Source organism: Agrilus planipennis, unplaced genomic scaffold, assembly GCF_000699045.2.
Source record: "Agrilus planipennis isolate EAB-ADULT unplaced genomic scaffold, Apla_2.0 scaffold57, whole genome shotgun sequence".
NCBI lineage: Eukaryota > Metazoa > Arthropoda > Insecta > Coleoptera > Buprestidae > Agrilus > Agrilus planipennis.
The window spans coordinates 815,185-842,780 of NW_020438879.1; the positions used below are offsets into that span (position 1 = coordinate 815,185).

Here is a 27,596-nt window from a genome sequence, read left to right on the forward strand (position 1 = left end):
AGAATTCATGATGCACCACACCCCTGCAATCGAAGAAAACTGTAAGAAAAACCTTCACATTCGACCTAACTTGGCGCGCTCTTTTCGGTCTCGTGCGGCAGCTTCCATTGGGATGATTGAGCTTTGGTTTCCACGTCATTATCATAAACCCAAAATTCGTCACCAGTTATGACCCTCTGGAGCAAATTTGGGTTTTCACGAACAGAGTCCAATAGCTCCTTAGCAATGTTAATGCGATGCTGTTTTTGGTCGAAATTGAGCAATTTTGGTACAAATTTCGCGGTGACTCGTCTCATGCCCAAATCATTAGTTAAATTCGAATGGCAGTTTTACGTCCCTAGCAACTTCTCTGACGGTGATTCGACGATTGGCCAATACTATATTCTCCACTGCATCAATGTTTGCATGTGTTGTTGACGTGCTCGGGGGTCCGGCACGCTCTGCGTCATTCACATCTTCTCGGCTCTCTGAGAACATTTTGAACCACCGATAAACGTTGCTTCGGTCCAAGGTAGTTTCACCATGTGCCACAGTCAACATTCGCAATGCGTTCGCGCACTTAATTTTGTTTTTCACACAAAATTTGATACAGATTCTTTGATCTATTTTTTGGAATAGTCAAAAATCAAAGACGAGACCAACACACGTGCAAACAAAGGAGCTATTAAAAATTAACTGAACATTCAATATGACCGAACTTGTAGGTATAAGTGACAACCATGAGTACCAACACAACGCCACAAAAAAATTGAAAATCGAATATACGTAACCCGCGGAAATTCAAAATTCGCGATACTTTTTGAACAGACCTCGTATAAATAAAATTAGTTGTGGATGAACATCTTCAAAACTTCTAACTAACATAAACAAGTGAATAATCCCTACGTAAACAGTTACTAAATTACCTTAATTCATTTCACTCGAATCCGAATTTATAATTATTTTGCATCTTTTGGTACGTATACATAATACACATGCAAAACACATGTGTTAAATTTAAATTATTACACTTCTATTGTGTTTATAGCATTTATAATATAAATGTAGAATGTAGTAAAAAACCCTTACAATTAATTAATATTCATACTTGTATGCAGACACATTACTCTATATTGTATGTACCTACATATACTTTCTTATCTATCCATTTGCTACTATCAAATTCAGACAATTGTTACATAACTTCGTCAGCTTGTTTACTGCATGTGCTTTGCTTTTTTTATTCAAACCAAGAGTTGGTTGTTACCATAACGTATTTTCCGTCTTGCATATTTTAATTGAATTCGTAGAATGTTCGCGACAGAAATGACACCGAGTTTATTCCGTAGAAACCGCAGAGAAATGTTTCCGAGTGTGTACTGACGACGAACCTTGAATTATTATCCACTATCATTAATATTTTCTCAATAAACATGCAGGTATTGACATGTTGATGAGGGTTTAAAACAGAGGTTCTCAAACTTATTTTGTCTACTGATCACTTTGAGAATTAATTATTTTCCAGCGCCCTTCGAAATTAATTTAATTCAAATATAGATCAGTAATGTAACACTCCACTTGAAAAAGTTACTGTGTTAACGAAATAATTGTCGTAGTCAGAACAAAAATTGTGAAAATTACCAGTTTTATTTTATTAGTTTTATAAAAAAAATACACTTTTGAATTACTTAGTTGTCATCCAGCTAAACCATTAGGTGTACATATCATCATCATAACGTCGTCAGTCCTAAGACTGGTTGGACACGCACCTCCGCTCTTTCCTATCCTGAACTAATCTTCGCATTTTCCTAAAACCAGAACATCCCACATCTTTAACTATTTGCGAACAGTAATCTAATTTAGGTCTACCTCTACTCCTCCTAACTCCTGTTTCTGCCTCTAATATGTCTCTGACTAGACCTTCATGCCTGAGAAGGTGTCCTACCAACCTATCTCGCCTATTTTTTATTCTCTGTTCTCCTATTCTTTCTAATACATTTTCATTTCTAACCTTGTCTATCCACGGTATCCTCATCATTCGTCGGTAACACCAAATTTCGAACGCTTTTAACCTTTTGTTTTCCCCCGCACCCACCGTCCATGTTTCGCACCCGTACAGCGCCGCGCTGCAAACACCCTCAACAATATTTTTCGAATTTCTAAATATAAAGGAAAAAATTTGAAAACTATAAATTCTATTAAAAATTTAATGAATTTAATTCTGGTTAATATTTTTGTATTTGCAAAAAATGCCGACGTTTCGCTCTGACACTGCTTATAATGAAGACCAAGCAAAACTTACTACTAAGTTTTCCTGTGTACACGTAACCAAATTTTTGTTATTTGTCCGATTGGTTTTATCATACAGAGCCTTGAAAAAGTTCCAAACCCAAGAGCAAAATGTCGGCATTTTTTGCAAATAAATACAAAAGTATTAACCAGAATTAAGTTCAGAATTTTTCTATTCAATTCATAATTCTGGATGATCAATATAAATTATATTATCCAACCTTAGATTTTGTATTCGGTGTAAAATAAAACCTAAATAAAAATTTAAAATTTTTATTATTTAAAACCAACAGCCGAGTTTCGCTAAGGTTGACGGGTTTTTTACAAAAAGGTCAGCTATTGCTTTTAAAAAATAAAAAACCTTAAACTCCTATTTTGGTTTTGATTCTACACCGAATGAAAAGTATAAATTATCGATTTTTGACTTCCCAGTTATGACGAAATTGTAATGGGTTCGAAAATATTTCGCAATTTAAAGGTCACAACAACAGCACTACAGCAGTAAAATAGACGAGTTATAGTGGTGATAAAAAGTGTAATCATATTTTACTAGAAACGTACTATCTAGATATTTTCAAGAATATTCAGTTCCGCCCACTGAATGGTAATTCGTATAAACAACGAATTTAATATTAAACATGCGAAATAATGGCATAAAACATGTTTATTTTTAGTAAACCTAATATTTAAATTGCCTGTTAGAGTCACAAACGTAAAAATTGATGTTTGTCTGCAGAAAATTAAAAAGACGCTGACTCCGAAATTTATCCTTTTGTAAGTTTCGTTCCTGTTTCCTTACTTAACACGATGCCTACGTTAAAACCTCAAACACACTTTATGTGACAGAACAGCAGAAATTATTATTAGTCAGGTGAATTTATAAAAGCAACTGTGAAAAGAAGCAAATATTTATAGGTTCATGCAATTAGAAAATTTAAAGAATATGTCTGAGATGTTAGAAATGTAAATCTAAAATGGGGTAAAAATTGTTTATTTAAAAAGAATACTGTCGACGTTTGTCCCTTTAGCATATGGGGCTGTTCATAATATACGTTCGCATATGAGGAGGGGGAGAATTGTTTAGCGTGATAGGATATGATAGGGGAGGGGTAGGGAAATGTGACGTTTGCAGTTCATCAGTTTTATTTTATTTTTTTTTCGTAACTTGGTAGTTCTTAAAATTTTTCATTACAATTAAAAGTCATTTTTAAGTACTTAACTGAAGCCTGTAAATAAATATATATTTTTGGATGTGTTGATGGTTTGCAATTATTTCGTTTAACTTCAAAATTTATTTTGTAGAAGAACCACTTCTCGTAGAAAAAAAATCGGGCAGAAGTAAGAAAATTTAATTTCAAAAATTTTTTATAGGGAGATCTAGTTTTTGTGACGTATTATTTGTTAGGGGGTCGCTGAAAATGTGACTTAGCGTAACGAAGGAGAAGAGTCCAAAAAAAATGAAATTCTGTGTGACTTATTTTATGGACGACAGCTATCAGACTGTTATCAAATAAAGCTAGTTTTAGTGAGTCACGCAGACTTTAAGAAAAGTGAGTAATGTTTTTACGTATACCTGCAAATTGGGCGACGCCGACGGCCCAAGTCAGCAAGTATGCATACACGATAAAAGTACCTACATACTAACACCACCACCTCTTTTTCACCTATTTTGTTAATCTGGCGACTATGGGAACTTGTTGTAGTAGAGCAATTCCTTTTTTATTATTGTGACTTTTCACTATTCTTTTTCTAATGTATTCACGAACCGCTCCTGCTATCAGTTATTCAACATAATTTGTCAGGGGAGGACTCTGAATATGGGGTGCTTTGGACTGACACTACTTGGGGGTCTTACTTAATTAGTCAAATTAATTACCATTTTGCCAAAAACTATTTTCATTAATGATAGGAAAAAACTTAGGGTAATTGTTTGTAGTTCTGTTATATAAATTGGTAGAGCATTTAGCCTATTTTTTTATTTTCTAAATTCACAGTATTCTTCATTGTCTTCAGTGGAAGCCGGGGATCCTGGACTGCAGCCCGAAAAGTCCAAATACATATAGATCCGGTTCAGCAATTTGTTCAGTATTGTTTCCCAAATTTCGGAAACAACTGCATGGGCGTACCCAGGTGGGGACAGAGGAGGGCAGCTGCCCCCCTGGAAATCTCGCCAAAAATGTATGAACTCGCCTAATCACTAATCAAACTGTAAACGAAGTCTTATATGTTAACTTTTGAATAAACCGTTTTGCTGAAGATCCTTGAAAGTTAGTTTTAAAGTGGAAGCCGAATTAAACAATTAAAATAAAATAAAAATGAATAGTCAAATTTACTTTTAATCATTTAACTACATATAAACCAGGATCATTAGCGACTGTTTGCCCTACACACTGCACTACATATATCTAATGTTTCATGTAGGTGCCTTTGTATAGTGTGTATGACAAAACAGCCGCGGACAATCTGACCTAAAACAATCTGACTTGCCCCCCCCCCCTAGGGCAGAAGCTGGGTACGCCGATGAACAACTGTATTTATTGTTTGTTTCTGACCTCTTCGTAGTTTATTATTAACAATGGTACTTACTATTCCTCACGCACATTTTAATTTGTTTGGATGAATGTTACCAGGGCTCTAGCGAAGTATTCTGTTTAGGGGAAGATCAGTTTGAGTTTAGAAGAAATAGAGGAACGCGGGAGGCCATTCTAGCATTAAGGGTAGCAATAGAGAAAACGATAGAAAAAGGAAAGAGTGCGTACATAGGATTTGTAGATTTAGAGAAAGCCTTTGACAATGTTAAATGGGACAAGATGTTAAGTATACTTAAAAATTTAGGGATGAATTACAAAGATAGAAGAGTGATACTTAGTTTGTATAAAGAGCAACAGGCAGTTATAGAGCTGGAGCAGCAAGGTAGAGAAGTAAATATTAGGAAGGGAGTCAGGCAGGGATGCACACTATCACCGCTACTTTTTAATCTATACATTGAAGACACCATCAACATCATTAAAGACAGTACAACTGTAAGGATAGACGTGCAAGGGCAAAAGATTAGTATGCTTAGATTTGCAGATGATATAGCAGCATCTAGCAAAGAGGACTTAGACATAGCTTTAAATAAAATGGAAGCGGTACTGACAGATCAGTACTGTATGAAAATAAATAAAAGTAAAACTAAAATACTGATATGCAAGGGAAGAAAAAGTAGGGAAAGAGCGAATATAAAGATAGGAGACGAAAAATTAGAAGAAGTGGCTGATTTTAGATACCTAGGAAATCAGATAAGTGAGGATGGAAGGAGTAGTAGGGATATAAAGCAGAGGATAGCGCAGGGTCGTGTCGCCTTTAATAAAAAGAAGTCACTTCTATGCTCGCGAACGGTTAATTTAGAAATTCGAAAAAGGTTGTTAAAGGTGTATGTTTGGAGCACGGCGTTGTACGGGTGTGAAACATGGACAGTGGGAGCGGCGGAAAGGAAAAGGTTAGAAGCGTTCGAAATGTGGTGTTATAGGCGGATGATGAGGATATCGTGGGTAGAAAAGGTTAGAAATGAAGAGGTATTGGAAAGAATAGGAGAACAGAGGACTCTATGGAAGTCAATAAAAAATAGGCGAGATAGGTTGGTAGGACACTTTCTCAGGCATGAAGGTCTAGTCAGAGACATATTAGAGGCAGAAACAGGAGTTAGGAGGGGTAGAGGTAGACCTAGATTAGATTACTCTTCGCAAATAGTTAAGGATGTGGGCTGTTCTAGTTTTAGGGAAATGCGAAGATTAGGTCAGGATAGGAAAGAGTAGAGGTACGTGTCCAACCAGTCTTAGGACTGATGACCTTATGATGATGATGATGATTACATATTACCTCAAGTTAACGAGGAGAAATTTTTTGTTGCTTCTGTCACTCTCGTCGGGAATCAAACTCGAAAAATTTTCTTAAAGTGTTAATATTAATAAAAGAAGTACCTAATACAATAAGTTAATATTATTGGTCTACTCGAATTCGCCTGTCTTTAAGTTTCGTCCATAAATTCACCATATTGTTCAGGTCAAAAGGGCTTTTTCCCTTTTTAGTGTCATTAGGGTATCAAGTCCCTCTGTTTTAATGATGAACCTGGTCGAATTTTTATATAATAATATCAAATATCTCTACGTAAGATGCGATTATGACTCAGACATATGATCAGATGGGTATATCAGAATCAATTTTTCAGTATTTTCACTTGTACTATTCTTTTTATCTAAATGATTGGTGAGAATGTTTCATATTGGATTCAAAGGTTATACAACAATTTTGAGTTTATCTTGTAAACAGTTTCTAATTAATGCTTAAATGCTTAAAAAATATTTTCTATAATTCACATTTATATCAAAATTCACTGCATGGAATTCACAGTTATCAATTTTTGCCGGAAGCCGTTTACTGAATTATTTAAACTCTTGTAGCAAAAATTTTGGCATTTTCCTGTTGCCTTATATATAAGTCTATTTTTAACATATTTTATAATTAATAACACAAGTTGAAAAAGTCAACGGAGGCATCCCCCCCTTTGGCTAGGGGTCTGAATGTTACGTACGATCAGGATTTAAATAAATCAGGCATTTGTCTGCAAGTGCATGCGATCCGCAGCGACTAAAATCAGAGCAATAAATAACAGAGTGAATCACCTAAAACTAAATAAACTTGTTGGCTTTTTACGCCAAGAGGAAGGAAGTTGCCATTCCTAAACTGATGCCAAGTTTATTCCGAGATCCTTAACACTCCAATTTCTATTTTAAATCAGACGTTGTAAGTGGCTACCAACGCGGCGAGCTTTGTTTCAGGACCGGGTTAGTGACTAAAAATGACAAAGTAACCAGATCGTAAAAGTTATTTATACGAAATGTTTTTTCAACGGATATAAGTTTATTTCAATAGAATCATATTATACGAGATGCATCCACCTTTTACTCAAATAAATCGACTGTTCTGTCACAAAGAAATTTTTTTTATACATACTCTTACAGTTATTACATTTCTGAATTTTATATCGCTTCTATTTTGAACCCCATAGTATTTACTGATCAATTTCAAATATAAAAAAAAATGAAATAATTAATTTATTAAAACAACAATTTTTAAGGAACTATTATTATCCAATAATTTATTAACTTTGTTTGACCATACGTTGTTCGGTTATCCGTTCAAATAGTAATTGTAGAGTTTTACATTAAACTATTGCAAACATAGGAAAGCAATTTGTATACATAGGTATTTATGTAATTTATTTCTGTGTTTAATAAAATGATGCATAATTACCCAACCATGGAATCATTATAAGTTAATAATATATTCTAAAATCCTGTTTTTAAATGCTTATGGTGTGAACTGTGAAATATGTTGCATTTATTTATGTATGTTAAACAAAACAGTGATATAAATAATTGTAACTTATAGTATTTAAATCTAATTCTTTTTCAATATTCAACATTTTGCATAAAATATAGTAAAGTATCACGGTTTTTAATACTTTAAGAAAGCTTTGAACAGTGATAAATAATAAACAGGTTTATTAATGCGAAAATTCATTTAATATTTATCCACTACAAATTACCTCAAATTATTGAGAAAAAAAGTTGGTGCTGCTGTCACACACTCGCCGGTAATCGAACCCGGAACCTTTGACCTTACGCACGAACGTTCTGACCACTAAGTTACCAGAGGTGACAGCAGTAATAACCATGAAACATGTTTATTAGGTCTAGGTTCGTCGAATTAAAGTATGTCATCATGTTTTACTTTAAGAAACTATTGATAGATAGTGGTTTATATTTAATATTAATGTGCAAATTTATTTGATTTTTATCCACCACAAATTACTGAGGAAAAATTTTCAAAAATAATTGGAGGTAATTTATAGTAAATAAATAATAAATTAATTTTCACATTAAGATTAAATATGAACCACGATTAAAAGTTTCTTAAAATATTTCATCCTTCTTGTTACTGTCACTTCTTGTAGCTTTAGTGGTTAGAGCATTGGTGCGCAAGGCCAAAAGTCCCGAGTTCGTTTCCCGGNAAAACAACAATTTTTAAGGAACTATTATTATCCAATAATTTATTAACTTTGTTTGACCATACGTTGTTCGGTTATCCGTTCAAATAGTAATTGTAGAGTTTTACATTAAACTATTGCAAACATAGGAAAGCAATTTGTATACATAGGTATTTATGTAATTTATTTCTGTGTTTAATAAAATGATGCATAATTACCCAACCATGGAATCATTATAAGTTAATAATATATTCTAAAATCCTGTTTTTAAATGCTTATGGTGTGAACTGTGAAATATGTTGCATTTATTTATGTATGTTAAACAAAACAGTGATATAAATAATTGTAACTTATAGTATTTAAATCTAATTCTTTTTCAATATTCAACATTTTGCATAAAATATAGTAAAGTATCACGGTTTTTAATACTTTAAGAAAGCTTTGAACAGTGATAAATAATAAACAGGTTTATTAATGCGAAAATTCATTTAATATTTATCCACTACAAATTACCTCAAATTATTGAGAAAAAAAGTTGGTGCTGCTGTCACACACTCGCCGGTAATCGAACCCGGAACCTTTGACCTTACGCACGAACGTTCTGACCACTAAGTTACCAGAGGTGACAGCAGTAATAACCATGAAACATGTTTATTAGGTCTAGGTTCGTCGAATTAAAGTATGTCATCATGTTTTACTTTAAGAAACTATTGATAGATAGTGGTTTATATTTAATATTAATGTGCAAATTTATTTGATTTTTATCCACCACAAATTACTGAGGAAAAATTTTNCACAAAAATTGTTGCTGCAGTTACCCTCCGCCGAGAATTGAACCCGGAACATTTGGTTTTACGCACAAATTACAATTTGAGGCAATCTGCAGTGTATAAAAATTAAATGAATTTTCACAGTAATGTTAAATATTAACCACGATTAAAAGTTTCTTAAAGTATTTCCTGTTTACTATATGTTTGTTTCGTATTTTAATTATGTTTAGCACTAGCCGAAAAATGATTATCTGAGGCAATCTGCAGTGTATAAAAATTAAATGAATTTTCACAGTAATGTTAAATATGAACCACGATTAAAAGTTTCTTAAAATATTTCATCCTTCTTGTTACTGTCACTTCTTGTAGCTTTAGTGGTTAGAGCATTGGTGCGCAAGGCCAAAAGTCCCGAGTTCGTTTCCCGGGGAGAAGAATGTAACAGTAGTAACCAATTTTTTGCCCTTAATAATTTGAAGTAGTTTATAGTGGATAAACATTAAATGAATTTTCACATTAATAAGTACGTTTTTTAATGCTTACACCCATCGTCGACTTTTTTCTGTAATCGTTGTGCTAGCCTATAATAAAAAATGTTGCAGCTATTTCTGACTGTGTTTGTAAATATTGTAGGCACTACATATTCAGCAAAGCATGTCTGGAATTTACAATACTATTTTCGTTTTCTGGAAAATACATTTCCCAGATCAAACGTATATCGGCGATACATTTTTAAGTGCATTTGTTGAATTTAATGCTACCTAGCAGCATTCGCAGCACACTGTAAATTTATTCTGTGTATCACATAAACATGTAGATATATTTATTTATTTCGATCTGTTTAAATAGCTAATAACGAGTCTAGGGCGGTCAAATTTTAGGGTCCAAAAAATTTTAGGAATATTAAAATTTTAAAAGCGAGAGACATTTCACCGTGTAAACTTCTGGAAAATTCTGGAACATTCTCGTAGTTTTCTTTTGTCACACCTTTAGGAATATGTGGTTTTCTTTTATCACCCGCCTTACTCGTCAGATAATTTATGGCTGTTTTGGAATAATTATTTACTAATTAATTATTTATTTATAATAAAATGCTTTACTATAATAATTAGCTAACGACAACCTGCTGGGTTTACATTCTCACACCAAACCCTAGAGAATTCTGGAACATTATTTTATTCTATGCGAGTGTTTGGTAACTGATGGTAGATCCAGATCGCAGATCCACATTCCCATCAAAGCATCTAAACATTTTTGATTCACAGCACTGATCGAAATATGTATATGAAAGTGCCCTAATATCGTGTCAAAGGCCAGTCCCGTTACTTACATCTTATTGATCCTTTAGCATTCTACCTAAGGACAATGGTAAACATTTGAAAATATTGTACCTGAGACATTGAAGAACATTCTAGAACTTTCAAACTGGTGTTTGGTGGACCTGCAAAACACCATACTCATAAAACTCAAGGGTTTGGTGTAAATTCTAAATTCCATCCAAAATACACTAATGACTTTCCTTCCTTTCGGAGTATGTTTATTGCCGTACGTAAATTTCATCCTATAGGTAGACAAGGTTTAGGTGGATGGTTTCATTTAAGAGGTGTCTCAAATATTTTTACCAAATATTTACTTTCCTCACACTGCAACAATAATATTTATAATATGTAACCTTCGTATTTTTCTTACTTCCTGATAAAATTGCAGAAACGTACATAAAATGCTTCAAATATATCGTCATTGAATGTGTAAGTTTAGGATAACAGTTGTCGTTTTCATCTAGGCCAGTGATTCCGAACCTGGGGGTAATTACTCCCGCTGGGGTAAATTAATTATTATGTAGGGATAACAAAGAACCTAATAATTAAGATCTAAATTAAATCACCCAGAATCACCTAACCAATTATATAACGTGAATCACTTTTTAAATCCGAAGTTTGTAAAAAGTAGGCAGTAAACTTGACGGAATTTGAAGGCTAGCTTCCGGAGTTGTTATTTCCGAATTTTATAATGTGATTGGCATTAAAAACACGCTCACCTTCAACGAAATTTCCTTTCCGAGGCTTTGTGTCAGCCCAATCACATATTGTGTCAATACTTATCATTTTAGCGTAATTTAAAAACTTAGAAATTGCACAGTACACTACAGGAACTACGATAAATTTTCCCTAATCGGCGCCATGTTTTTAGGCTCCTCCCATTTGACGGATCCCAATATACTGCAAAATTATAAGCATATCAGAGGAGGCAGCTTTTCCTTTAGAAATACGGTCAAAGTTTTCTTGTTTGATGGCAATTGTGACTGAAAAAATAAATGGGAGAAAATACTTTTGGGTGTTTCATTCCCACCAGCTACTAAGTATTTTACTTTTCATTAATAAATTTTTAGGTGCCATTCAAAAGTAATTTAAATGTTTATTGAAGATGAAGAGATGTTTTAACATTTAAAATCTATTCAACTACTGTGTTCTTTTATGATAATTTACCTTATTACATTCTATAATAATTAATAACGTAAAATGCTTAAATTAATTACAGTTTTCAGAATCGTTTTCGGCAAAAAAGTAGAAGTTATAAATCATGTATGAACTTTTATGCGTGTTAACGGAAATTTATTTAAATATTTGACAATTTAATGATTACACGTGCCGAATTTTGTATAAGCAGTTTATTTTTCATTTTTTTTTTCAAATTTAAAGACAACATTTCCATAAATCTGCTTATTCCAAAAATCTGGAGCTTAAAACAGCTATGGAACTATTCAACTTTACCATATACATACTTAAATTAACACTTTTTATACCAGTCTACAAACCAACAGTTAATTTTGTCATCATTTAAAGTCACATTCTAACTCACGATAATGGTAAATATACCACATTATGTAAATATCGACGTCATTAGTAACATTAACATACAGATATACGCACTATATTTTCCTAAAAGTTGATAATAATTTATATACTTTTACTACACTCATTTAAATACTTGTTGAAATGCTAAAATATGAGAATAATATGTATGTCAAAATCACTTGAAGATTTATGAAACGGTGACAAAATTTAAAAAAATTTTAAAATGGAATAATTTTACGAAATTCTTGAAGGGGCGAACTCAATTAGGCACCGAATACAGGTAGTCTGTTGAGCACTGAACGAAGATGGAGAGGATTAACCACCCTCTATTGCGGGCGGGTAGGTACCTATACAGCATGTTTCTGAAATATGTAGCAAACTTGCAAGAAGTGTAGGGTACTATAGAAGAATAAAATTAAGTAAATGTTTCGTGGTTTGAAAGTTTACATCTTCGAGAAAACCGTATTTAAAATTATAAGCAAGGGTCAGCTAGTGAGATCTCGCAGGGAAACACGACATTGCAACGCCGCATTCAGTCAGCTGGTAATTAGCCGCATCAATATTGTATTTCTTTTGTATATTTGTACTCCTCTATTATTTGCTGTTTGCTGGATTAGATTAAATGTGATTGACAATGTTTATGTTATAGTCAGCCTAGAGTAGTTCTTTGTCCTTTTAACATTGTAGGTTTATATATATGTAGTCAGACAAAGTCAATGACAGTAGGTCAGTGTGTCAGAGTTATATATCAGTGCAGAATAGTATTATCAGCGATAAACAAAGTACTTATTTAATTATTTTTTATCTCAATGAACGTCTAAATATTGTTATGTGTAGTAGCGTAATAGTAAGTTGTTGATAATTACTTTATTAATCGTTCCACAACCATCACGGTTTACATTCTCTATCAATGCAGCAGCTCAGTTGTTAACGCAAATTCTTTGTATGTTGCCATTTCTCGTCCAGTACTGCCTTCGGATTATAACGTCTTCTGGATTTCTTACTCACCATGCGATTCCTGACTACATCTCGTTAACTCACTCCAGAGCTTGCTACTTATTGCAGAAACAGCATGTAGTAATATTTAAAAATTAAAAGGAATACCCACGTATGAAGTGGGCGAAACACGTGTCCGCTCAAATAAAATGATTTGTGGTAATTAGGGGTGAGTATTCCTTTTAATTTTTAATTAATATTTACTACAGTCTCCTCTTTCTAATTTTATCATGTACTTATACCTATTGCAATAACAAATAGTTCATTTAGGAACTGACAAATGCCCAACTGACGACTATGAAACAATAGGGCATTACCACGACAACACTTACCTACTTCATTCATGTTGTCTTTTCCTACTGTAACCTTATGATCTTAAGTAATTAAATAAAGACATTCATTTTTTTATTGAGTATGTTCTTCACCTGTTGAAAATCCTTTTGATTCTTAAGTATATAAATGTTGTTTTCCTAAATATCTACAATAATATTTTGATATATGTAGTTACAATAACAACAGCAATTGAACTGTGCCTTCTGTTGTGTAGGTGTAGTCAACCTGCCCACGATATACAACTCAAAAATTAAACATAAAAGGACCCCCTGGAATGCTTAACATACATTCTCATAAATTCTACAATTGACTTGTGAACCTACTGTTCATCAACGTCTTCATGGAAAAGTGATCTAGATATTCAGTGTTTAAAATAAATTATTGTCGGCGTATCTTACCGAAATATTTTTATTTTTAGCTATTATCGAATATGCACTAATATTAATGGATGTAGCTATTGTACATTCGGTTAATTTATTACAATGGTCGAATGCGATTTTTGGGTTGCTTTAGAAATACTTGTTTGATTTTAATTATGTTGTTCATAATGTTTTTTTCCATTAAGGTTTTAAAATATTTAGGATAGTAAATTACTTTGAAATTTCGTGTTCGGTGTAATAGCTTTTAGTTAGCATAGTGAAAGTGAGACCGAAAGACAATAAAGTGTCATTTTTATTCAAATATTATTTTACTATAAATAATTACCATCACCAATACATATAAATTATTGTAGTAAATATCCATGAATTATTTCAACAATGAGTGTACAGACAGGTTGAAAATAAATGTACATAAGTATTATTTGTCTCTTTTTTTAACACAAAACAACAGAAAATTACTGTTTTTAAAAATATATACCAAGTCATTATCATTTTTTTCCTTTAAATCGTTCTTTTGGTTGAATCACTGTTTTAGAAAGTCAAAATTAAGGAATTGCAGGCTTTAAATTCTATCCCTCTAAAAGTAAACTTTTTTTGTGCATAACTGACAATAAAACTATAAAAAGCAGCTTTTATTATTTACATATTCATTATTCATACTTCGACAAAAAACGGGTACAGATAAAATTCCATGCATATACTATTTGAAAGTAGCTTATTAGTGTATAAACAAAATTTGTTTACTTTGTACGTGATTCTTCGAATTAAAATAGGATAATATAATAAGAAGTTGTATTCCTAGATCAAAAACAAGCCTTAGGTGTTTGATTCCCACCAACAACTAATGCTGGCGGGCGGGAAGTCTCTCCGGATTACACGAAGAAGGTAAGACGGAAAGCCCTCTTCATTTTCCTTTTAGGAATCGGAGGAGATTGATGGTTGGTGGTTAGCGTGAAAAAGATGAGACAGGCGAAATAAAGACTGAAGAGGTGGAAAGATAATCTGCAGAATGTTATTGCCCCAGCTTTTGCCTAACTAACTAAGGAAACTACAGAAAAACTTGGATCAGATCAGATGAACTCGGAATCGAACCAGTGTCCTCCTGAATGTTGAGCATCCTAGGCTTTGCATGTCTTCTTATTCACCTAAGCTTAAGTTAGGTTATCATAACAGGATTCCGTTATTGGATTGTGTGAAGAGCTATCTAACCTAACCTAACTTAAGCTCAAGTTAGGTTATCATGACAGAGGATTCCGTTATCGGATTGTGTGAAGTGCTATCTAACCTAACCTAACCTAAGCTTAAGTTAGGTTATCATGACAGAGGATTCCGTTATTGGATTGTATGAAGTGCTATCTGACCTAACATAACCTAAGCTTAAGTTAGGTCATCATGACAGAGGACTCCGTTATTGGAATGTGTGAAGTGCTATCTAACCTTAGCTTAAGTTAGGTTATCATAACAGAGGATTCCGTTATTGGATTGCGTGAAGTGCTATCTGACCTAACCTAACCTAAGCTTAAGTTAGGTTTTCATGAAAGAAGATTCCGTTATTGGATTGTGTGGTGGTGAAGTGCTATACTAAGGTTAAGTGGTATACGGTTAACTCATAGTGGATAAGGAGAGAATTTCTTTCTTGACATATGCTAGGTGTTACGCATCAAAAGTTATATGTTAATAATAACAGTACCGATTCTTTCAAATTTAAACGGGTTTAACTAGTGTTATACAAAATATTATAAGTACATAGGTAGGTACAATACATTTAATAATAAAAATTCTAGAATCGAAACGATTGTAATAACGAAGCTACTATAGTAAGAACTCGAAAAGTGTTGTGAGTCCGTTTCTGTACAGTTTGCATGTACACATTTGTGAAAATACTTGGTACAAATTCCTTGTGCACGTGTTTCTGATTATTTTTTGCGTTTTGTGTTAGTTTTCGTTCTTCCTACGTCGATGATCGCGACAACAAATGGAAGGACGAACAGTCAAGTCGACAAAGTGCTTGTATTCTAATTATTGCACAGCGACATAACAACCGACGCAACTCAACTGATGGCTCGACCAAAATATTTGACGTCACCGCACGAGCCTTTGCATAGTTGTCCATTTTTGGAAAATAGCAGTCACATTCTAACAAGTTGAAATATCACGATTTTGAACATCCGTTTCACTTTTACGCACGTATATTACTTATACATATGATTAATTACCAAAAAAGTATGAAACCGTAAAATATGGTAATTAACAGTTTTGTAATGTGTAGATCCCAATCATAAAGGAATTTAAATATTAATTGTGTTTTTTAATAAGATGCTCACTGTAAATGTTATTACACTAGTTGGATCCGTCCAAATTCGGATGGATAAGTAGGTACCATTATCCATGATACACAGTACTCATATTTTAATTACGACTACTCCCTTTCCCACAAACTTCACACAACTCAATTAGATCATCCTCTCTCACCATGGCCTATGTTAAACCCATGGTACATACTACTTCATACTTCTCTATCAGGAAAAACTTTTCCACCACAACGTAATGTGAGCCCTTGGAGCATAGCAGTTCACACACGTCAATCAGGAAGTCATCCCTTACACTTAATCTTAGTCCTTGGGAAAAGTACTTCTCACAAGCTAGGCATTCAGCGAATATCTTCTCTTCTAATCAAAGTAAGCCCCACTTCACCCACATGCGAATAAAGATTCCGTCGGCGCATGTTTAGCCACAGCCACTACTGCATCCCATGTATGACCTTTTTGCCTAATATTCGTATTTAAATGTGGCCAATACGTCAATACATTCCTGGATGTCTTGCAGTTCCATGCTTCAGTTAGGTGTTTTATCAGTCATAGGTAATACCAGAAAGTTGCCCATATACAGAAGATAGCCTCTTATCACCACAAACTTGTACCTAAGCAGAACCGTAGATACATATGTAGAACATTATTATGTAGAGATTTCTTTAGTACTCTTCTGCTTTGACGCAATTGTGACCGTAGATCAGAAGGCACCTTTTTATCCCTCATTGCCTTCCAGAAAAAAATATGGAATTGTGAGGCTATTCCTTTCGACGTTCCGAAAAATATTATTACGAACGGAAATATTGCTAACAAGAAGTTGGAAACACATATACATAATAGCTATACAGTTATTATAGTACATGTTTGTGCTAAGTATCCTATTAGTGTTTTAATTGATATAAGAGAGGTTAAACTATAACGGTCTTCATCCCTATATAGTGTGAACTGTTCTTTCGACCTTCAGCTTTTGTTGGGTTCGCTATGAAGGTAATTGCGGTCGTACGGTTAAAGTCAAAAAGGTTGCTTTTTACAAATTTCTATCAGAACAAAAATCCTGGTACCTATACGAAATCAGTTTTGATGTTTATTAGATACTTGCGTGCTGGAGCCCTTCATCAGTCACGTAGTCGGCGTCCCTGATACCTCGTGAAAATATACCTATTTACATGGAGGTAGTAGACGGAATGTATTCTATCCGCTTGCGGTTTGCGACAGAATAGCATATTTCCGGGTAATGCGGTTAAACGAAAATAATTGAATTAAATATTCAGCAAAGAAGAAATACGAAACATGGGGTGACTAGAAATAATGTAATAATTGCAAAAACTGCGGCCAGCTCACAAGGCAAACAATAATAGCGTTTACCGCTCCAATATAAGATTTACATATTTAATAACTTATTTGCAGTTAAAATTGTATAGTTAAAATCAATTTAGCGGTTTATGTTACAATGAATGTACAATTTAATTAATATTGCCTACCTACAAGAAATGTTATCTTAATTCAAGCAGTTAATGCGCGGTACAAGAACAAAACGGTAGAAATAAAAGTAGACGCCTGGCGACGATGTCGTCCAGTCAAATGAGGGAAATGGCTGAAGAGTACTTCATAATGGAGAAAATGATTGAAACACGGGTTATTTTATCGGAAATTTCGTAAGGAACACGAATATGTAAATGAAAATTATTTACCCAGCATAGGGGGGGGGGAGAAAATCCGCAAAAACAATTGCAAATTCGATTATCTCGCGAAATATGAAAGATATGGAAAACAGTTTCAATAAGTTTTTCACAATGCCATTTTGCAAAAAAAGTATTGATGACTTTTTTCATATCTCTCATTGAACAAAAGTTCTGCTCGCCTAATGGCAGAGGCCTCAAAATTCGCGGAAATTTTTAAAAAATTCAAAATAATTATTAAAAATTTAAAATTGATAATTTAATCGATTCATAACTTATCTTAATCGGTTAAATTATCTTTTCAGAGAAAATTTTTTTTTTATGTATTCATTGTTTTTTAAAAATTAAATGTTTAAACCACTATAACTCCGTTAAAAATTGTCCAAATTTGTTACTTTTTGCATCAAAATTTACAGCGCATACATCTATTAACGGTAATGAGATACATTTAATTGTTTAAAAAAACAATGTAATAATAGAATGTCTCTTCTGACCTCCTTGATCCATGCCATCTGTGTCTTGGGATTTCTGTCGAAATAGTTGAAAATTCTCTTCGTCAGTCTTTCTTCATCCATTCTCTTAATGTGTTCGTAGAACGTCACTCTTCTTCTCCTCATTGTGTCTGTTATTCGTTTTGTTTTTGCATAGATCTCTTTGTTGCTTCTCAGTTTCCAATTTCCATCTTCATAACTTGGTCCCAGGATTTTACGTATAATTTTTCTTTTTTTCCACCTTGTCTAACTGTTTAGGGCAAGGCATTCTGAGGCGTAGAGGCCCTCTAGCTTAATAACAATATTGTAGTGCCTTAGCTTTGCATTTATAGACATGGACTTTTTATTATATAGATTTTTTGTCAACTGAAATGCCAGTTCCATTTTTCTTGCTCTTGCCAGGACTACTTCTTTGTCCAGGGCATTTGGTTGAATTATTTCTCCTACGTATTTGAACTTGGTAACTACCCTAATTTTTCCATATTTCGTTATGATTCGCCTTGGTGCATCTTTTCTATTGGTCATGATTTCTGTCTTTTCATACATTTGCAGTCCGGCCTTTTCGGCCGTCTCCTTCAGTATATTTATTTGTTTTCTTGCATCTTTTTTTTCTATTATTACATTGTTTTTTTAAACAATTAAATGTATCTCATTACCGTTAATAGATGTATGCGCTGTAAATTTTGATGCAAAAAGTAACAAATTTGGACAATTTTTAACGGAGTTATAGTGGTTTAAACATTTAATTTTTAAAAAACAATGAATACATAAAAAAAAATTTTTCTTTGAAAAGATAATTTAACCGATTAAGATAAGTTACGAATCGATTAAATTATCAATTTTAAATTTTTAATAATTATTTTGAATTTTCTAAAAATTTCCGGGAATTTTGAGGCCTGTTTGCCATTGGGCACGCAGAATTTTTGTTATATGTGATATGAAAAAAGGATCAATATTTTTTTTGCAAAATGGCATTGTGAAAAACTTTTATTGAAACTTTTTTCCATATGTTTCATATTTCGCGAGATAATCGAATTTGCAATTGTTTTTGCGGATTTTCTCCTCCCCTATGCCAGGCAAACAATTTTCATTCACATATTCGTGTTCCTCACGAAATTTCCGGTAAAATGACCCGTGTTTCAATTATTTCCTCCATTATAAGGTACTCTTCAGCCATTTGACTAACGTATCTCTACCGAATGATGGCAGAAAAGCGCATAACCAGTCGTCTGCATAAGTACAGCAACTCATAAGACCGACCAGGTTATACATTATTACGAAACAGTTTTGTAATAGTCGACCTATTACGTTAGACGAATATTTCCTGATGTCCCACTTCTACATCTACCGCTGCCGTTCTTCTGATTTGTGTTGCTGTCGCTAGCATTTAGTTTGTGCACATGTATTGTGTGTGTGTGTGTGTGTGTGTGCGGATGTATGGATGTACTCCGCAAACAAACGATGAGTTCGTTTTTCGTGCGACCCGCATTGTTCATCTCCTCTCCCGACTTGTACCACCTGCTCACCCCTAAGCTTGCTACGAGTGCACTTGTCCTCTCGTTTCCCCGCCCGACCAGACTTAACATAAAACAGATTTTGAAGATGGAAGTCAGCAGTTAATTCCACTCCTCATTAACATGCCGACTTCCGTAGATTAAAAAACATAGATAGAGAAAAGGCATCTAAACCGTAATAATTGACGGAGTCAATTAAAATATTCTGAATGTTTCGCACATTTAACGCTAAAAATCAATTTTTATTTCCTTTTAAAATTTCCTTCAATAAATAGATTTTGTTAGTACGCCAAGTGGCATGGCCTAAAGGTTTAGACCATTGCTTAGCATTCAATTGCGAGTCCGTTTGCCTTGGTCCAAGATTTTCTGTTATTTTCTTGGATTATTTAGGCAAATACTGGGGCAGTAATATTCCGCAGATATTCTTTCACTTTCGTTATTCTTACCTTAACCACTACCTACCCTTTCCCCTAAAAGGAGGCTAAAGGGGGCCTTTTGGCGTAGCCCGGAAGGATTTCTCGCCCACCAGCATTAATAACCGGTGGGAATTAAACACCCAAAAATTAAAGTTTTCTTAAAATGCACAGATTCCCGTTTGCATTGTATTCATTATAGATATGAGTATGAGCCAGCTCAGCCAGAAGGCGTGGGGTAGTGATAGATCCTTAAATGTAAATATTAGTCATTCAGTCAGACAGACACACTATCCAGGCCTCTCTGTAATCTGCATGCTTACATATTATCTAACTTTTTGGCCAGCGCCAAGCTATTTCTTTTCTTCCGATTTAATTTACAAAGAGATTTCGAACAGAAAACTTACTCTTATCAAAATAAAATACTGCTGATACAGTATGCATTACTTAAGGCTAGTGCAACTTTCTATCAGTTTAAGAATTTTTAGAATAGGTTCAACAGTTCATCTTTGATACAAATAAACAAACGAATTTTATCTCTTGGTAAGTTTACTTTAGACTTTAGAAAAGTTATCATCAAAAGATCGTCAGTTCTAAGACTGGTTGGACACGCACTCCACTCTTTCCTACTCTGAGCTAATCTTCGCATTTGCCTAACACTATAGAACATCCCACATCCTTAACTATTTGTGAACAGTAATCTAATCTAGATCAACTTCTACTCCTCATAATTCCTGTTTCTATTTCTAATATATTTCTGACTAGTCCTTCATGCTTGGGAAGGTGTCCTACTGGTCTGTTTTGCCTATTTTTTATTGATTTCCATAGTGACCTCTGTTCTCCTATTACTATTTTAGGTTTGTTATTATCATAGACAGTTATAACCGTCAAGCGGCTAGGTACTCCTAGTTTCGAGAATTGTGAGACATTTGTTTCCTTCTAATCAGTAATAAGTATAATGAAGGAGGTAAGTCGTACACGTAAAACCATGAAAAAAAAAACTTGGGTGTTTCATTCCCACCAGCCACTAATGCTGGTAGGCGGGCAGTCTCTCTGGACTACGCCGTAAGGTAGAGCGGAAGGCCCTCTTCAACCTCCTTTCAGGAATCGTGGAAATGGGTGGGTGGTGGTTCGGATGAGAAAGGTGAGACGGACGAAATGAAGACAGAAGAGAATGAAAGATTATCTGTGGAATATTACTGCCCTATCGTTTGCTTAAGTGATCTAAGGAGACGGACCCAGAATCGAACCGGCGTCCTCCCGAATGCTAAGAAATGGACTTAACCTAAAACCATGACAATGGTTGTTTTTCTAAAGTAGCTATTGATAGCAGACGTTTAAAATGAATAACATTAATTAATCTGAAAACGGTAACGTAAAATCGATTGTTCTCGTTGTGATTGATGGTCTATGATATAGGTAAATTTATGTTGTAGAGATATTGGCTTTTTTTTAATTAGTAATACAGGGTGACTCAAGGAAGTTTGACGTTTTTAGAATGGTCGTGCTTCCCTTCTCGGAAGGGCTAATGTTTTCGGAATGGCAGATATACACTCCTCATTCTCCCCCATTTCGGCTACAATGGAGCTTCGTATGGTGGAACAACGTGTGTATGTGTATATGACACCTATCACGATACAGATGGTTCAGTGATCGCTACGCAGCGTGAACTTTGACATCGCTTTAATTTTTGGCATGATGGAGCCGTAGAATGGGCCAACAATTTCAGAACCACTGGTTCTTTGAAACCTGGTCCTGCTGCAACGCACAAATTTTTTTCGGTGGTTCAATTTAATTGAAACGATGTTGGAAAACGACATTGTTGTGTTAATGAATGATGATTTTATAAAAAAAAATAAAAATCAAAATTTCTTGAAAATGGAGAGCATAGAAGCTTTTCGCCACACCTTATTGAGTCATCCCGTATAATTGCGTTAAAATTTTAATATGCCCCTTAATAATAAATAAGGTTCCCAAGTCCAAGAAGAATATAGGTGAACAGTTTACGATTTTAAGAAGATAAAAGAAAAGGAAACATAATTTTACAAGATTAAGTGGAACAACCCAACAATTACGTAGAAAGGGGAGCTAACCTCAAAATTATAAGCGCGAAAGATACCTTAAAATGAACAAATAAAGCAAAATAAAGTAGGGAGGTAAAGTATATGTGTTACTAGTGGATCAATCCGGAGGATTGATTGGGGGTTTCGGAAGTTTGAAAACCAGTGTTGTTGAGTTGACAATGAATTATAATTGTTTTGACAATTTGATGAGTTGAGTAAACATCATAACATTGAAAGTGATTAATATTATTTCACAATCAGAGTCAATTATTTATTCACTCTTACTGTCAATATTTTGGGTAGATAATTTTGGTTTTAAATGTATAAATATTGCGTTTTCTTAGAAGTTCAACGACCTTGTGCAGTGGATCGGGGGTTAATTTAAATCGGTAGCGTAACCATTGGTATTCCATGTGTTCATTGGAACATATCCTCCCCCCTAGTCGGAGAAACCTTCCAAAGTTTGAAAAGCAGTGATGTTGATTTGGCATGAATTATGATTGTTCAGCATATTTTTCTCGAAACAGAAAGTGTCGCGCGCCCCTAAAGACATTTTGAAGAGTTGAGGAAATATCATCAAACTGGATGTGTTAAAAATTATTTTACGATCAGATTCTATGGTTTAATCAAACTCTTAAGATTATGGCTGTGCAGTTACATGAACGTAGAACGTGTTTGAAAAATTTTAGAATCCTTTCTCCTGTTTTTTTAAGAAATTCATCTGCCAAAGGAATGTTCAATGTGGATGAAGAGTTTTGCTCAAAATATGATGGTTTCAGAGATAATTTCAGGCCAACATTATTCGTCTTTCAAGGAGTGCTTCGAAAATGATTTGGAAAAAAGATGAATTCCTTTATGGAAATTCCAAATTAACATAATAAATTACTCCTCAGGTAATATAATTTCTTTCAAATTGTCACAGCTTGGTGTCTGCTTTTGACAATTCCATACGTATACATATTTATGTTGAGCGCGAATACCATTTCTTCCGCTAGCTTTGGGGGTTGGAATGTAAGTAAAGCAACCAAACCCAGTCCATAGCTAAAACAACCAATTTCCTTCGTATATGCACAAAAGGAGGGACATGACCACAAAAAAACAGTCAAGTGAACTTGGAGGGGAGTGACTGATTCGACTTTTTTCCAAGTAGGTGAAGGAATGATTTTCGCCAACTTTTTCGAACGTAGTAACGCCACTGATTTAGATAGCTGGTACTCCAACTTTATCTTTCTATTAACTTTGAATCTACACTTATACGAATTACTTACTTCAAAATCATTAAACCTAGAGGTTGAATCTTAAAGAAAAAATTCCGTTTTTATAAAGCTAATCTACAATATGGAATATATGTGGAGTTTACCTTTTGCCCAGAAGGAAGCTGCGATCACACATTCCCCCACCCCGCCCGACCGTGTCGTACAAGTGTAGATCCGGTGTCGGTGTGGCAACGTCGGAAACGCGTGCACCTCCACTACTCTACTCCCGCATAGCTGCCTGCATCTGCCTACCGCGATTCGGAACTCGGGCTGCGTCACAGTCAGATCCGCGTTAAGTTGTTAGTGGTAAGGTGGCAGTCGAGCTGATTGGTCGCAGTTACTGCTTGTTGGAAGCTGCTTAGTATTTTAGTAGTTTCAACAAACTGTCGTTTATTTGTTCACTGTCGCAGTTACCCGAATTGTCATTTGATAGAACTTCGTTCGTATCTAGTGCTTTTTTGCGGTTAACGTATTAATTAACCATTATTTGTGATTCACACGAGCGAGACTTGTAATATGTGATACAGTGGTTTTACGATCGCAATTTACACAAGGATTTCTGTATGTTGGATATACCGTGAACCACACAGTGCTCGCTTTACATAAGGACCAATCAACACGTCAAGATTACTCGTAAGTCATTACGACATTTTACTTGCGTGTTATAACACACTTACTACACGCATGTTTAAATGCGTTGCATTTTTGTTTCTAGTAGTGACTGACTGGACACCCTTTTATGTTTATTAAAATAAAAGAAATTCGATTTGTGGCAATTTCAATTTTGTAGATATATATATATATATATCTTATTGTTTGAAAAGTTTATATGTAGGTTTATTATAATTTCTTTTTTTTTTTTCGTCTCACATATGTTGAATAGACTTCCCGTATAGGCAAACATGTGAACATTACAAAACGTAAACATTCTGAGTTAATTACTTATCTGGAAATGGTCGAATAGGTACGTGATAAATTATTCCTTTTAAGTTATTACAAGGACGCTGATAATTGCAATTCTGAGAATTACTGTAAAATGCGTGAAATGAAATGGTGTACCTATGCCGCTTCCGTTTAACCGCTTTATTAAGCCGGTTTTTGTGTAGATAGGTACTTCATTGTTTTATACATGTTCACTAAAGAAGTTACATGATTAAATATTTTGATATAGTTTTATAGTTAATTGTAGTAAATTGATTATATATGGGGAAAAAACGCTAAAAGCGTAGAATAATAAAAGTTATTCCTGATATGTGATGCCTTCGTCGTATGCTGGCAGGCCTCGTCGATCAGATTTTATATGTACATAATATGAAAACATGGCTTATTTCCGGGTCATTGTTTCATAAGCTTAGACACGTTCGTCTTTCGTTTTCTCACACTTTTGTTAGCAATGACATCATCTTTGATTTTACGTGATTTGAAACTCAATTTTCAAAGGCACCTTTGTAATAACAAATGACAAGTGATTCTTTTATTAGTCTCATCTCATAACCGCCTTATCTGATAAGACGTCTTTCTCTTTAAACGCGAAGAGGTATTTTATCTAAAGGACTAATTTTTTTTATGATTGTGATAATACAAAATTCTGACAAAAACTGCGCATTTTTTGAATATGTTTTTTCTTTGCTGTTAATGGTTAAAAATATTGACTTTAGAAGTACCTAAATAATATTATAAAGCAGTAATTTATTCTATTGGAGATGGACGGTTATTGCATATTGGAGATATGTTCCTTACTTTTAAACAGCTTAAATGAAAGGAGTAATAAACTACTACACGGGGATAATAAATTTAAATAATCATTATTTTTGTGGGACCGTATAGTAAAATTACTACCCATAAATATAGGTATTAGAATTAGATGGTCGTACTAAAGAAGGGATTCCTATTGTTAACCTACATTTTGCTGTAATTGCGGATAGGTAGGCATCTAGGTATAGGTGCTTTTAAACTGCCAACGTAATTTTTTCACGTACTCATTAAAAAAAGTGTAACTCGAGCAAGTTTCAAATACCTATGTGTAGAATGCGTGCATGGCACTCTCGATTAACATTGTCAGTTCCACAGCAGAAATTACCATTTCCGGGTTATTGTTTTGTCAAGTTGGAAACCTACGCGTCTTTCCCATATAACGACAAACAGGAAAGAGACTTAACGATGATGGTACGGCCAGTGGTGGGTATGTTGCTTTATTTTATGGTGGTGCTTGTTGCTGTGCAGAAAGATGTCCTGGCTTGATACCGTTTCCTTTGAGGAAGTCCGCAGCGTACCGAACACCGGAAAACCACTTCCTGCCATTTATAAAATGAAACGGAAAGATTGACTTCAAGGAGAGCGAGCCGAGTTCCCAAATATGTGTATCTGCGTGTTTGTATGGGTGTATGCGCCGGCCGGTTAAATTTAGATTGGGACATAGACCAGCGCGATTGTTTTTACGTTGTTATTAATGGTCTCAACTGGCTGCAAGGAAGGCTCTAGAATGTACAGTCGATGGTAAAATAATCTACCGGTTTATTTCCATTTTGCGACTTGTAGGTACGTGTGGGTAATTAGACTCAAAGTGGGTAGTTCTTTACATTTTAGCAAAAGTGATTGTCATATCTATTATGGAAATATACAACGTAATCCAATCAGTTTGACTTAGTCAGTTCCTAATTCCTGATTGTTGTTCAACTGTGCTTGAAAGTTGGTAAAAAATGCGACAATAGGTGGTACCTACTGCTGGAGTTCTCAAAACCGGAACTTCAAATTTTTGTCAAGACACTGTACTATACATATGTATACTGAATTAAGATATATACAAGAATTTTTGGCGACTCTTTCGTAGTAGAATACCTAAGTCATAGGTATAGTTATAATAATAGCGTAGTTTTTATATACTTATTCCAATTTTGTAATTACATCTAAATTATCAGCATTCCCTTTTCATAAGCCCTTTCTTGTTACCATGTCTGCAAAATTACGGCCCTAGCTGTAGGGAGAATGTTGATGACTTGAACAGGTTAACAAATTCCTAGAAAAAAAATAGGATGTGGTTTTCGAGGTTTGAAAAACTTACGTAGAACAACCAAACCTATAAGCCATAGCTTTGATTTTGCTGTGGTTCACAAAAGAACTCTTTAACGACAATACCCACTTCGTTTGTGTTGTATTTTCTTACTATGACCTTATGATCCTAACCAATCAAAGCATTGTCTTGTCAGGTTTCTTCCTTTCGTCTCTCTTCCTAATTATATTCAGTGGAATAGTGAAATACTTGAATTTCGCGAATCCTTCTCTAATAACGCCAAAATTAACTCATAATGACCGGATCTATGTTCAAGTTATATTTATACATTCATCGTGAGTATTTTAAGATATCCCACCAATACAATAAATGCATTTGTATCTAAATGGATTATACAGGTAAGGCAAAATGCTCACTTAACATAGAAATTACACGTTTCTATGACGACTTTCTTTTATTTTATGTTCCACGAATGAAAAAGCATATTACCTAAATACACTTGAAAGCTTTAAATTACGTTTAACTGATTTAATTTTATTTCACGAATTTTCACGACATGTAATCAGTGGTAGCTCTTGATGAAATAGAGCGGGTGTTTTGCCCGCTAATAGCTGAATTGATTGCAGCTCACTGTCGACGAACCGTCGAAGTTCGTCACATTGTGCTAGCAAATAGGGTTATAAAAGGGATTACGATTTCCCCAAGTAGTTCACAAAAATGCTTTGTGTGGGGTCATTTTCGATTATATTGAAGAGTGCAGCGACGTGCCCTAGATCCACAGAATTCATTGTGTCTACTTTTCAGCGCTGGACAGCAAGTAAAAGGAGATTTGTGTGTACATTTGTATTAATTTTTAGTAATATGTTGTAAAAAACACAAATATCAATTTTTTTTGCTAGTTCTACGGTCCAGCAGCATCCATATATCAGCCCCTACATGTAATAAAATAACCCTATGTTCGGTTCTCAGTTCGCTACTAGTGTATAAATGCCTTTGAAAATTGACTAAGAAAAAGATTACAGATTTTTTCCTGACATTTAATTCAATAGGAACATTATTATTAATTTATTTGTTTGCAGACTATAATTCCCAGTTAATAACTTTGTTTTCGATAAGATTAGACATGTTCTATTTTAAAAGTTGGAAACGAGATTAATATTTTGTTATTTATAAGGGTAGAAGAGTACATATCTACTTAATTCATTTCTGTTTTTCTGCTATATAAAACCAG

At 34.2% G+C, this 27,596-nt stretch overlaps 1 protein-coding gene and 1 long non-coding RNA gene across 2 annotated transcripts in view; one reads left to right on the forward strand and one right to left on the reverse strand.

The window, feature by feature from the left end:
* Positions 1 to 23,541, reverse strand: part of LOC108737358 — a 286,916-nt gene extending 263,375 nt beyond the window's left edge. The window contains exon 1 of the long non-coding RNA XR_003232536.1: positions 23,460 to 23,541. This is a non-coding gene — a long non-coding RNA (uncharacterized LOC108737358). The remainder of the gene's footprint in view (positions 1 to 23,459) is intronic.
* Positions 23,542 to 23,663: 122 nt separating this feature from the next.
* The window catches only part of LOC108737356 (ets DNA-binding protein pokkuri), a 31,480-nt gene continuing 27,547 nt past the window's right edge, over positions 23,664 to 27,596 (forward strand). Inside the window, exon 1 of the mRNA XM_018470175.1 lies at positions 23,664 to 23,988. The gene's annotated coding sequence lies outside the window, so the exon portion shown is untranslated. The remainder of the gene's footprint in view (positions 23,989 to 27,596) is intronic.